The 12,500-nt window shown below is 28.9% G+C and overlaps 1 protein-coding gene across 5 annotated transcripts in view; it reads right to left on the reverse strand.

Moving 5' to 3' along the window:
• LOC124947319 (insulin gene enhancer protein ISL-1) overlaps positions 1-12,500 on the reverse strand; it is an 88,653-nt gene that overhangs the window by 29,362 nt on the left and 46,791 nt on the right. The window lies entirely within an intron of this gene.

The raw sequence follows: 12,500 nt of genomic DNA on the forward strand, positions 1-12,500 counted from the left end.
CTAGAGAGAGAGAGAGAGAGAGAGAGAGAGAGAGAGATAGGGAGACAAAATCAATCATTATAGGATGCACAAATAAGCGATAACGAAGTTGTTTATTTCAATATGCATATTGGGTCTTTTTTTTTTTAAAAATCAAGTTCTGTTAAGTGAAACTTTTTTCTTCTTTTCTTTCTTTCTTTCTTTTTTTTCAATGCTTTTTCATTCCTCTTTTTCTCTCTCACCGATTCTATAAGTAAAAAATTAATTAAGCTAATCCAACTGATCTTAGATTTATTTACTATCATTTCTTGAAGCTATGGAAAGTCGAGATTAGCTTTAATCTGTCTTTCGGTTTTTTTTTTTTTTTTTTTTTTTTTTTTAAATGAAACAATACAGGTATATTACACGAAAATATATGAAATATAGTACAAGCTATATATTTAATATATCCAGTATAGTTTATGCGCAAATTAAAATTTTTGTTGTTCTATTTATCTATTTATCTTTCTCCCTCTCTCTCTCTCTCTCTCTCTCTCTCTCTCTTCCTCTTTCTTTTTCTTATCGATTCTAAAAAAATAAAAGATTAATTAAATTAATTCGATTGATCTTCAGTTTTCAATGTTACTATTTCACGAGGTGATAAAAATTGAACTAACACGAGATCATCCTTTTTTTTTTTAAATATGATATATATATATAATGTATCAATTATTATATAATATTACGAACAATATTAATTCATTTATCGATATAAATCGGTCGATAATATTTCAAAAGATTAAATGAAAAAAACAAACACATTCCGATATACGGTAAATGAAAATTGACATGGGTGTCACTGCGTTGACAGTAAGCAGAAGACGATCCCGAAAAGATGCGGCACTTTTTGGGTGTCGGTTTAAAGAAAAAGAAAAAGAAAAAAAAAAAAAGAGAGAAAAAAAAATAGAGAAAGAAAAAGAAAGAAAGAAAGAAAGAAAGAGAAAGACAAATAGATAGATAGAAAAAGACGTTGAACATCGCGGGTTTATGGCTCATGGTCATCAAGTACGAGAGCCATTTGGTGTCAGGCACTCTCCCTTCGTTTCTCTTTCTCTCTCTCTCTCTTTTTCTCTTTCTTTCTCTCCCTATCTTTCGAAAAGAAATCCAGAAGGCCCCCGCGAAGGGACTACGAAGGTCATCAGAAGGGCTCGGCCAACCCAACGTGAAACGAGGATTGTAAAACGAAGCTCTTAGAGAGCAGAAAGTTTTCTTCCGTGTGTCCTCTGACGTCGGTCTACGGCGCCAGGCTTCCTTTCGTTTTACGACACGTAGATCGATCTGCGCCCTCGTCCATCGTAGCCCGTCATTAGTTCCCATTTAACGATGAGGATTAACCCCTAGTTAAGATCTTCTCTCATATCTACGATATCTTTTACTTTCACAATTTTTTTTTGCTTTTCTTTTTTTTGCTTTTTTTTTTCTTTTTTTTTTTTTTTTTTTTTTTTTTAATATTTAGTTATTTGTTAAATCATATTCTATTTATGAATTTTGCGAAAAAATAAATGTCCTTGATAATAAAGAATTTTCTTTAATGTTTTAATTGAAAATTATTATTACCATAACGATGAAGTCCTTTAAATTTATCATAATAAATTAATCATAGAATATCATTTCAATAATATATTATCATAAAGAATTATTCATTAAACGATATTATATTTATAGATTTTGCGAAAAAAAATAAATTTCCTTGATAATAAAGAATTTTCTTTAATATTTTTTAATTGAAAATTTTTTATACGAATTACATAACGATGCTCTCGTTTAAATCATCATTTAAATCATCGGATATGCATTCGATATGCATTCGAAAAAAGATAAATGAAAATTTTCGAATTTTAAGGAATCGCAAATATTTACTTAAAGGAATACTTTCGAACCCATGCCCTTTAATATTTTCTTATCCTATTGTTATGTTATTGTCATAGATATGTCATAGATACTTTATTTTATTATGTTGCATTTTACGATTATTGGCTAAATCACTATTGGGATATTGATAGCTTTGTCAGAAGAACACAAAAAAAAAAAAAAAGAAAAGAAAGAAAGAAAAAAGAAAGAAAATCGTATAATTTTAGAGCACTTAAAATGTATATCGTAAACAGCAATAAAACTTATTAAATAATTTCTTATCATATTATTACGTTATAGATCAATTAAGATATTATCGATGCATTATAGATACTTTATTGTATTATATAATTAGTTTATATATATATATATATATATATATATTTATTAACATATAATTAACATATATTATCAATGTCTTTTATTAATTCATATAACAAAAAATAATGAACAAGAGCAATGTGTGAAAAATAATTATTGTAAAATCGATGATTTTTGAATGATCGATAAAAAAAAAAAGAAAGAAAAAAAAAAAAAAGAACAATACCAATGTAACCATTAAAATCACTTTATATATAAATACATACATAAATAGATATTATCTACCAATTATCTATCAATAGGAAATTCGTCACTTCAAACAATTCGATTATCATTCCGAAAGATAAAAGTATATACATCTTTTTTTTTTTTTTTGTTTTTTTCTTTTTTCTTCCTCTTCCTCTTCCTCTTCATTTTTATTCGGAACTTCCACCAATAACGTTATCGTCGATATATCGAAATAATAATCGAAGATTTCGTTGAATTATATCAAATATATTAAACGGCATGCCTAATCGTACATATATAACGTCCGCGTACTCATATAATTACAGATACATATACATATACATACATACATATATATATATATATATATATATATATATATATGTATATATATATAAAATGTTATCTACGTTCGGTGACATTCTTCGGTGAGATAGTTATAGATGTATCGAAAAATCAATGCGCGTCCCGATAGATCAAAGGCTTACCGCGCCGACGAAAAATGTCGACGGTATCGGACTAACATCCCGATAATGCGGCGAAGCTTATCGAATCGACGAACTGATTAGTTTCGCCGAGAACCGTGATAATGATCTGAATGTTGAGTTTTAAACGATATGCTCTCTTGTACTCCATTAATTCTCATGGCTTTCAATGTTTTTCCTTTTTTGCTTTTCCTTTTCCTTTTTTTCCTTTCTCTTTCCCTTTTTCAATGTTCCTTTCAAAATCTTTTTCTCTCTCTCTCTCTCTCTCTCTCTCTCTCTCTCTCTTTCTCTTTCTCTTTCTCATTATCTATCTCTCTTTATGGTGTCGTTTATTGTAACATATCAATTTTATTTTAATTATTTACAAAATTAAATCAAGAAAAGTTATATATATATATATGTTGTATATTATATCTATAATGAATTATTGTTCTTATTTGATAGGTAATAAAAATAAATAAATAAATAATATAAAAAATATCACGTACAAATAGAGAGATTTATCGTATTATTTATATCATTTATATTATACATATATATTATTTATCGATCATTCACGATTATTCCCATTATTTATCTATTGTTTTTTTATACTTGCAATAATAATATCAATAGCAATTGCAATTGTTTAACAGTTAAACGACAATCGAGAATGTTTCCTAAGTTATGTATATATATATATATATATATATAAAAAAAAAAGAAAAGGATAGAAAAAAGTTTCTTCCGTTTTTTTCGTTCTTCTAAATCTGTGTTCAACAATTTTAGGTTTTTTCTTCACCTCCCCACCCCCCACGCAAATTTAATTCACTCGACCATTGATGTCATTGTGTTATAACACATGGACGTGGACATACATACACATCCATGTATTATTCTCGACCTGAATAGCGGCAATTACTCAAAATGTTTCATTCTACTTGTTGCGATCAATTTGCCCGAACGAGGCAAACTGCCAAGACACTCTTTGCACTTTCCATGTTCTAATAAATCATTTGGAAATTTGGTACCGTCACCATCGTTATCTCTTTGCGGTACTCACTTTTACACCTCCCTTCCTACTCTTACTACTCATCCTATATTTCTCTCTCTCTCTCTCTCTCTCTCTCTCTCTCTCTCTCTTTCTCACTCGTTGTATCTCCACTCGCAAAAGATTTATCGTGGCACACGTTTCGCCGATTTTTCTACCTTATTAACGAACTTCTTTATGACGTTTCAAATAAAAGAAAAAAGAGAGAGAGAGAAAAAAAAGAGAAACAAAAAGAAAAAATAAATAAATAAATAAAATAAAATAAAATAAAATAAAATAAAATAAAATGAAAAAGGAAAAGATTTTACATAATTTCGCCTTTCTTTTTTCTTTTCTGTTTTTTTTCTTTTTTTTTCTTTTTCTTTTTTTTTTTTTTATCAGAAAAAATTGTCTCCGAAAGTTACCAACAATATTCGTTGATAAAATAAAATGAAAATTTTCTATATCCCTTAAGGCAAGAATTCAAACATTATTCTATAGGTATATCTTTTAATCGATTACTTTTAGAAGACAAATTTTACTTTCAAAAATCTTGAAATTATATTTTTCTTTTTTACTCGTTATGACGAAAGAAAAAGAAAAGAAAAAAGGAAAAGAAAAGAGAAACGAGAGAAAGGGAAAAGAATAAAATAAAATAAAATAAAATAAATAAATAAAAATAAATAAAAAGAAAAGAAATCCCAATGAAGAAATACGAAGAAAAAAAAAGAAAAAAGAAAAAAGAAAAAAGAAAAAAGAAATACAAATAAAATGTCAAAATGACATGGTCGTCGAGGCGAAGAGTTTCGACAGTCGAAACTATCGACTTTTCGAAAGTCCTCGATATTTAGGTGACGAATAGATAGGGGAAAAGAAAAGTACTAGGCAAAATTCTCGAAGTATAGAGGGGAAGGTTGAGGGGGGCGGGGGTGGCAGACGGAGTGAGTATATAGCGGAACGGAAGGGGGAAGGGAAGCGGAGGTGAAGGGTGAGAGACAGAGACATATAGAGAGAGAGAGAGAGAGAGAGAGAGAGAGAGAGAGAAAGAGAGAAGACACTGATAGATGTCTACGTACGTCGATAGAAAAGGCCCCAGGCCTAATTCAATTGCAGGCCGCCGCTCCGCAAACACTCATGATAATTCAATCAAGCTCACCCCACGACGTTTTAACCGACCTTACCCCTCCACGCGAATCACCATCGGCACTACCACTACCACTACCACTAACATCATCGATGTCGTCGTCGTCGTCGTCGTCGTCATCGTTGTCGTCGTTGTCCGTCGTTGTCGTCGTCTACTACCATCCCTACTTTCGTAAAATCATCCCTTCTCAAAGGCTTTACTGCTTGAGGGTGGAAACGGCTCATAATCCCCGTACGAGTAACATCTGCACTCTAATCGGCTGATGATTTCCACCCAAAATCGGCCTCTCTATCTATGTATGTATGTATGTATGTATGTATGTATGTATGTATGTATGTATGTACGTGCGTATGTTTTATATATGTGCGTATATAGATGTGTATGTGCGTGTATGCATGTGCTTCTTCTCTTTTTTTTTTCTTTCATCTTCTTCTTCTTCCTTTTTCTTGTTTTTTTTTTTTTTTTCCTTTTTCATTAACGTGTCATTAATGCGGATTTATTTTATATATTAAAAAGATATAGGTATCTATATTTAATTAGACATTTACAGGGCAATGAAATTGTACTTATGGAAATTTTATGTCGAATTTATTTACTTGTCTGTGTGTATGTATGTCTTTGTGTGTATGTGAGAGAATGGTACTGTCTTTCTCTCTCTCTCTCTCTCTCTCTCTCTCTCTTTCTCTCTCTCTGTCTATATAGATATATAACTATATATTATTTTTAAAGTGTAATTAATGAATGAGAGTGACTACTTCAAAATCTACGGATTTATTTGATTTATTAACAGAAATACCTGGTTACAAATTTTTTTGATGTAATTTTTATAGAAGTAATTTTATCTTGAATATGTGTGTTCTCACGCGCGCACGCGCTTATTCATGTCGGATATGCGTGTCTCTTTTTTCTCTATCTCTCTCTCTTCCTCTCTCTCTCTCTATATATATACGTATATATATATATATATATATATATATATTTTAAATGTAATTAAAATACGAGTGATTATTTCAAAATCTACAGATATTTGTTTTATTAACAGATATATCTACCTCTTAAAAATGTTAAAATAATTTTAATAGAAGAAATTTTTACATACATCGAATGTGCGTATGTACCCGCCCACACATATGCTTGTATTCTTTTCTTCTCTGTAATTTTTTTTCCCCTTCTATCTCTTCAAATTTAACTAAAATACGTGTAATTATTTCGAAATTCACGGATTTTCTACTTTACTATTATTATTATCATTATCGTCATCATCATCATCGTCATCATCATCGTCATTATTATTATTATTATTATTATTATTATTATTATTATTAATATTAACTAATGTATTCAAGATTAAAGATTCTTTTTATATGAAAATCATTAAACGAGAGAAAATCTTTGAGAATGTTTGTTAGGAGAAACAAAAAATATTAGAAGAGGATAAAAAAAAAAAAAAAAAAAAGAAAAAAGAAAAGAAGAAAAAGAAAAGAGAAAGAAAGAAGGAAAAAAAAGAAAAAAAGAAAAAGCAAAACCAAAAATTAGTTTCTTATTTCGGACGAACCATAAAGACGAAATGGATCTTAGAATCTTATGCGTTTAGAACGGGATACCCTTATGCCGTCGGCTTACTTTTCGCGATTAAACTTATCTCTTGGAGCAGAAGTTATAATTGGGTTCCCTTGCGTGTCGAGCACTCGAGAGAGTAGGTATATCTAAGCGCTCGGATGCTGCTACGATATATATATGTATGTATATACATATACTTAAGCCTATATATATATATATATATATATATATATATATATATATATATGTATGTATGTATATACATATATACCATTTCTATTTCCTTGAATACAGTATGTCATCTTCTTCTTGTAGTTCATTAAAATCATATCTTAATAAATAAATTTTATCATATTTCTATTTTTAAATCATCGATCAATAAAATAATCCTAACTTTAAATATTCTATTCTTCTATACGAATTCGAGATAATTTAAATCTTGGGGAAAAAAATTTGTAACATAGAAAAGAAAAAAAAAAGAAAAAAAAAAGAAAATAAAAAAGAGAGAGAGAGAGAAAAGAAAAAATATAATAATTGCGATTCATCGAAGAACAAAAATGAAGAATAAAAATGAAGAATAAAAATTGAAGAATGAGAGAAAAAAACATGATTCTATGGGAATGAGTAGTATCATTCGAAACGTCTCTCTCTCTCTCTCTCTCTCTCTCTCTCTCTCTTTCTTTCGCTCTTTTTCTTTTTTTGTTTGTCTGTCTCTCACGTAATCGAAATTCGATCTATTAATTTACGATGTGGTCTTTGTTGCTACGAAGGACAAGCTCGCTTGTCACGGCACAACAGACAAAGATATCGATGTGGATGAAAACGAGATGCAGAGAGAAAAAAAAAAGTGCCAAAAACCGAGAAAGAGAGAGAGAGAGAGAGAGAGAGAGAGAGAGAGAAAATTTTGAGTTATAATAAAAGACAGGCGTTATGATGTACATGTGTATGTGTATGCATATATGTGTGTGTGTGTGTGTGTGTGTGTATGTAATGAAAAAGAAAATGAAGGGGAAAAATAAAAATAAAAATAAAAATAAAAATATAAAATTATAAAAACAAAAATAAAAACGAAGGATAAAGAATAAAGTATAAGAAGAAACAAACGGAAAAAAGTTAATAGTAAATGACGAAGTAGATGAAGAAGAAGGGAGGGAGGGAGGGAGGGAGGGGGAGAAAGATAGAAGGAGAAAAAGAAGAAGAAAAAAGAAGAAGAAGAAGAAGTAGAAGAAGAAGAAGAAGAAGAAGAAGATATTTAAATGTTTAAGTCGACGTCAGTGAGAGTTATATGCGTCGGTGAACAGCGGACAGAGGAATCCCACCATTAATGTCGTGGTAGTTTTCGATGCACGGAATGCTGATACCGCGTAACTCTCTTTCAGGGTCTAATCATGCAAATGTATGAGCCGTTAATTAAAACCGACGCAACGCGCACATTTTGCTCCGGCGCGTTGCTGACCGAAGTAGGATCGGTAGAAACTACAAAAATAAAGAGAGAGAGAGAGAGAGAGAGAGAGAGAGAGAGAGATACGAATGACAGAAAAAAGAGTGCACGAGAGTAAAAAAAGAAAAAAAAGAATAAAAGAAAGAAGGAAAATAAAAAAAAAAAAAAAAAAAAAAAAAAAAAAAAAAGAAAAAAAGAAGAGAGAGAGAAATAAAAAGGAAATGAGAATAAAAAAGAAAATAAAAAGTAAAAAGAAATTTAATTCTTTCCTACACTCCTACTACGGTCGTCGTTTGCTACCGTCGACGATTTAAAGCGGCATGACTGGTTATTCCTTTTTTCAGAGGGGAAAAAAAACGCTCGAGAGAATCACGAAATTCGTCGACGTTGAATTTCAACTTAATATGTATTTACATATATGTATGTGTGTGTACGTGCGTGCGAATGCGCTTGTATGTGTGTGCGTGTATATATATATATATATATCTTTTTCTCTCTCTTTTGATTCGATGATGTCTGTCCTTGCAGCGAACGAAATATAGGGAAATAAAGAAAAGAAATTGTTTGGACGAAATCCAATCGTTTAAATCGATCGATCGAATGGTCGATTTCGTATGTTCGTTTACTTAAAAAAAAAAAGAAAGAAAAAAAAAAAAAAGGCATGTAAAAGTAAAGTAGACGCGTAACCATTTACTTATTTCAAATTGGTATTTCCACCTTGTTGATAAATTTTTTTTTTTTCTTTTTTGTTTGTTTTTTTTTTTTTTTTTTTTTTTTTTTTTTGATACTTTTATCAAATTAAAAAAAGAAAAAAAGAAAAAAGAGAAGAGAAAAGAAAAGAAAAAATAATGAAAAATAAAATAAAATAAAACAAAATGAAGTAAAAAAAAAGAGAGAGAGAGAGAGAGAGAGAGAGAGAGAGAGAGAGAGAGAGAGAGAATATTAGAAAGAAAAGAATAAATTGATATACATATAATAATTCGTAGGTGTAGGTGGTACCTCGTCGACGAATGTACCAATGGTTTTTGGATTACTCTGGATTATATAATATCTACCTACGTATATTTGAATAGGATTCTTTTTTTCTTTTTTTTTTTTTTTTTTTTTAAAGAGTCCAAAATCTCGTCATTTAGTCGGGAATTTGCGAATGGAAATAATTCGTAATTGCACGATTCTTTTCTACATGTCGTTATTCGTTCTTTAATTAGAATTATAAACGATTTAAATTTATCAAAATTTCTCTCTCTCTTTCTCTCTCACTTTATTTCTTTCTCGATCTTCTTTGCCAACGAATTTGCATAAAGTGATTCTAAGATCTTGAATTTATTTTCGAAATAATGAATAGACATAGTTGTATATATATATATATATATATATATATATATATATATATATATACATAATTACGTACTATATGCTCTCTGTCACGAATATCTAAGCAAAAGCTTAGAATCGTCTAAGATATCGTTTAAAAACAAATGAAGCGTCTTCGAGGAATTCGCTAAACGAAATGGAAACGCCATAAAACATATTTGACGCATGAAATTCTTCTCGAAATAGTTCGATCATTTTTTTCCTTTTATCCAACGATTAAGACGTTTTATGGAAACGATCAAAAAAATATTTCAAATTCTAATGATCGAATTTTTTCAACGCGTTGATCTCAAAACTTCCTCTATCTATCTCTCTTTTCTCTCTCTCTCTCTCTCTCTTTCACGATTTATCTACCTATCATTTTAACGTTTCAATATTGTATGACACGTGAAAAATAAATATTCACACTTTGATAATCGTTTGAAAACACGCATTCACGCGTTATCCCAAATTTAAAAAAAAAAGAAAAAAAGAAAAAATAGGAAAAAAAAAAAAGAAAAAAAAAAAAAAACTGATAGAGTACCTAAAAGTCGATGACTTTAACGAGCTATCTATGTAGTTATATTTATTGCACGTTACAACGATCAACGTACCCGATCTACTTGATCTATATCGAATGAGTTTATGAAAGTTTAAAAACGGAGTTTAAGGTTGACACGCTTTGCGGAATATTTATTATAAAAAAAAAAAAAAAAAAAAAAAAAAAAAAAAAAAAAAATAAAATTTTAGATCTTGTTAATCGTGACAGATTGATCGATAGTGCATCGTTCTTCATACAATAATTAAATTAATTCTCTAACGATAAACGAATGAACGAGTAATGGTTAGAATTATTAGTATTCTTTTTTTTTTCTCTTCTTTTTTCGGAAAAGTACTTATAATAATAATGAACATAGATTTAGAATTACAATAATACAGACAATAGAATTATAATAATAATAATATTAGATAAATATGACTGGCTTGTTCGGATTTATAAGAATATAAATAAATATAGAAAGCAAACGTTACGACAAAAAAAAAAAAAAAAAAAAAAAAAGAAAAGAAAGAAAAAAAAAAGAAAAAACAACGTAGAATATAATTGATATTTATAATTACAATCCCGCTTTTTTTTTCTCTTTCTCTTAATATTTTTGACTTAGCCATCGGTATTATCTTCGGTCCCGAAGTTCTTTGCGATATTATGAATGAAAAAAAAAAAAAAAAAAAAAAAAAAAAAAAAAAAAAAAAAAAAAAAAAAAAAAGAACAAAGAATTCTATTCACAATGAGCTAAGAAACTCTACGATTAGATATATTTCCTTTTAGAATTTAGGTTTTGATAAAAAAGAATGGATAAATAATTTCTATGAATATTCATTTGATTTTCATACATTCGACTTTTAAATCGTCGTATCGACATTGGAATGTATGCATTTACGGAAAGAATCGATTAGAATCCTTCGAAAAATAATTATTTAACGATTAGTGACGATTATTAAAGAGGAAAAAGAAAAAAAAAATTTGAGAAAAAACAAAAAAGAAAAAAAAAGGAAAAACAAAAAACAAAAAAAAAAAGAAAAAAAAAAAAAAAGGAAAAATATACAATAGCATACTGATAATGTAGTTATTTAACGATCGTACGCATAATTAAAACTAATGATGCTTTGATTGATTTGACCTCGTTTAAATTACGCAAACATCCTTGTAATTATTATCAATGTTCCGTTGCCAAATAATGAGTAATAATTAACGGGCAATTTTTCGTTGGAACAATGTATAATATAGATCTCACGTTGGTTTGTCTAATAGAAATGTTGACCTTAGATAAGACGTTATCATAAAACTTATGTGAGTCCTAGACAAAGCGTCGCGTCACGAACGTCGTAACATCACGTAAATACGTACATACGTATACTTTGTCAATTTTATTATTATTATTATTATTATTATTATTATTATTATTACTACTATTATTATTATAATTATTATTAGATTTCTTTTTTTTCTTTTTTACATCGCAGCCAAACAATTTTTATTTAGAAGATTATCGAGTATAATTATGTCCTTTCTTTTTCTTTTTTTCCGCCAATTTAGTTCCTTTTTTTTTTGATTGTTTGTTTGTTTTATTTTTTTCTCCTTTATTTTTTTTTTTTTTTTTTTTTTCCGTTAATTTTACACGGGCACGAGTAAGCATGGGAGGTAGAAAGAGTCTCGGGTAACGAAAAAATTTTTATCTTCTCAGTCTGAATGGCACGCTACAACCATGGTACAAGCGAATACCTCTTACCTACGCAAAAAGTAAAATGCCTAGGCTCATTTACAAGAGGAGAAACGATCGTAAATAGTCGTAAAGATATATATCGCTACGGTTAGGTACCTACTAAGAAAATTGTTAGCAAAATTATTATGAGACCTTCTTCGTTCTATGACCTTCCTCTTCCTTTTCCTCTTTCTCTCTTTCTCTTTCTCTCACTCTCATTTTTTCTTATATATATATATATATATCTATATTTTCTTTATTCTCATTTCAATAGCATTTCAATCATCAAATTCAATCTCTGTGAGAACGTAACGTAAATATCTAACTAAATAACTGCAGGTAATATTCAATTGATTGACGACATATCGAATGTTTCCTTAAATAATCAATGTAATGTTCTTAATTCATAATCGATCTAGTACATTAAATCCAAGAGGAATTAATCGAGCGATTTTACGATTTAATTATTATTATTGTTGTTATTATTATTATTATTATTTTTCTTTTTTTATTTTTCACCACAAACGACGTCTTTAAAAAGTTTCCAAGAATTTATCCGTAGATCAATGATTATTTTTCACACAGATATATCTATCTATTTAATTTACTTTACGTACGAATAAAAGCACATACTTTCTCTCGTATTTTTAATGTTCGACGAATATTAACGAATTTTCATTCATATCTCTATCTCTAACCTGTCGTACGTTCACGAACGTTAAATCGATCACTTAAACGTATTTACGTATCCATAATTATTAACGTTTTCTATTTAAGATGAAAAATTAATTTGTATAATACGAAGGATGAAAATTGAATGGTTCCATGT

This window comes from Vespa velutina, chromosome 2 (genome assembly GCF_912470025.1).
Source record: "Vespa velutina chromosome 2, iVesVel2.1, whole genome shotgun sequence".
In the NCBI taxonomy this organism is placed as follows: Eukaryota; Metazoa; Arthropoda; class Insecta; order Hymenoptera; family Vespidae; genus Vespa; species Vespa velutina.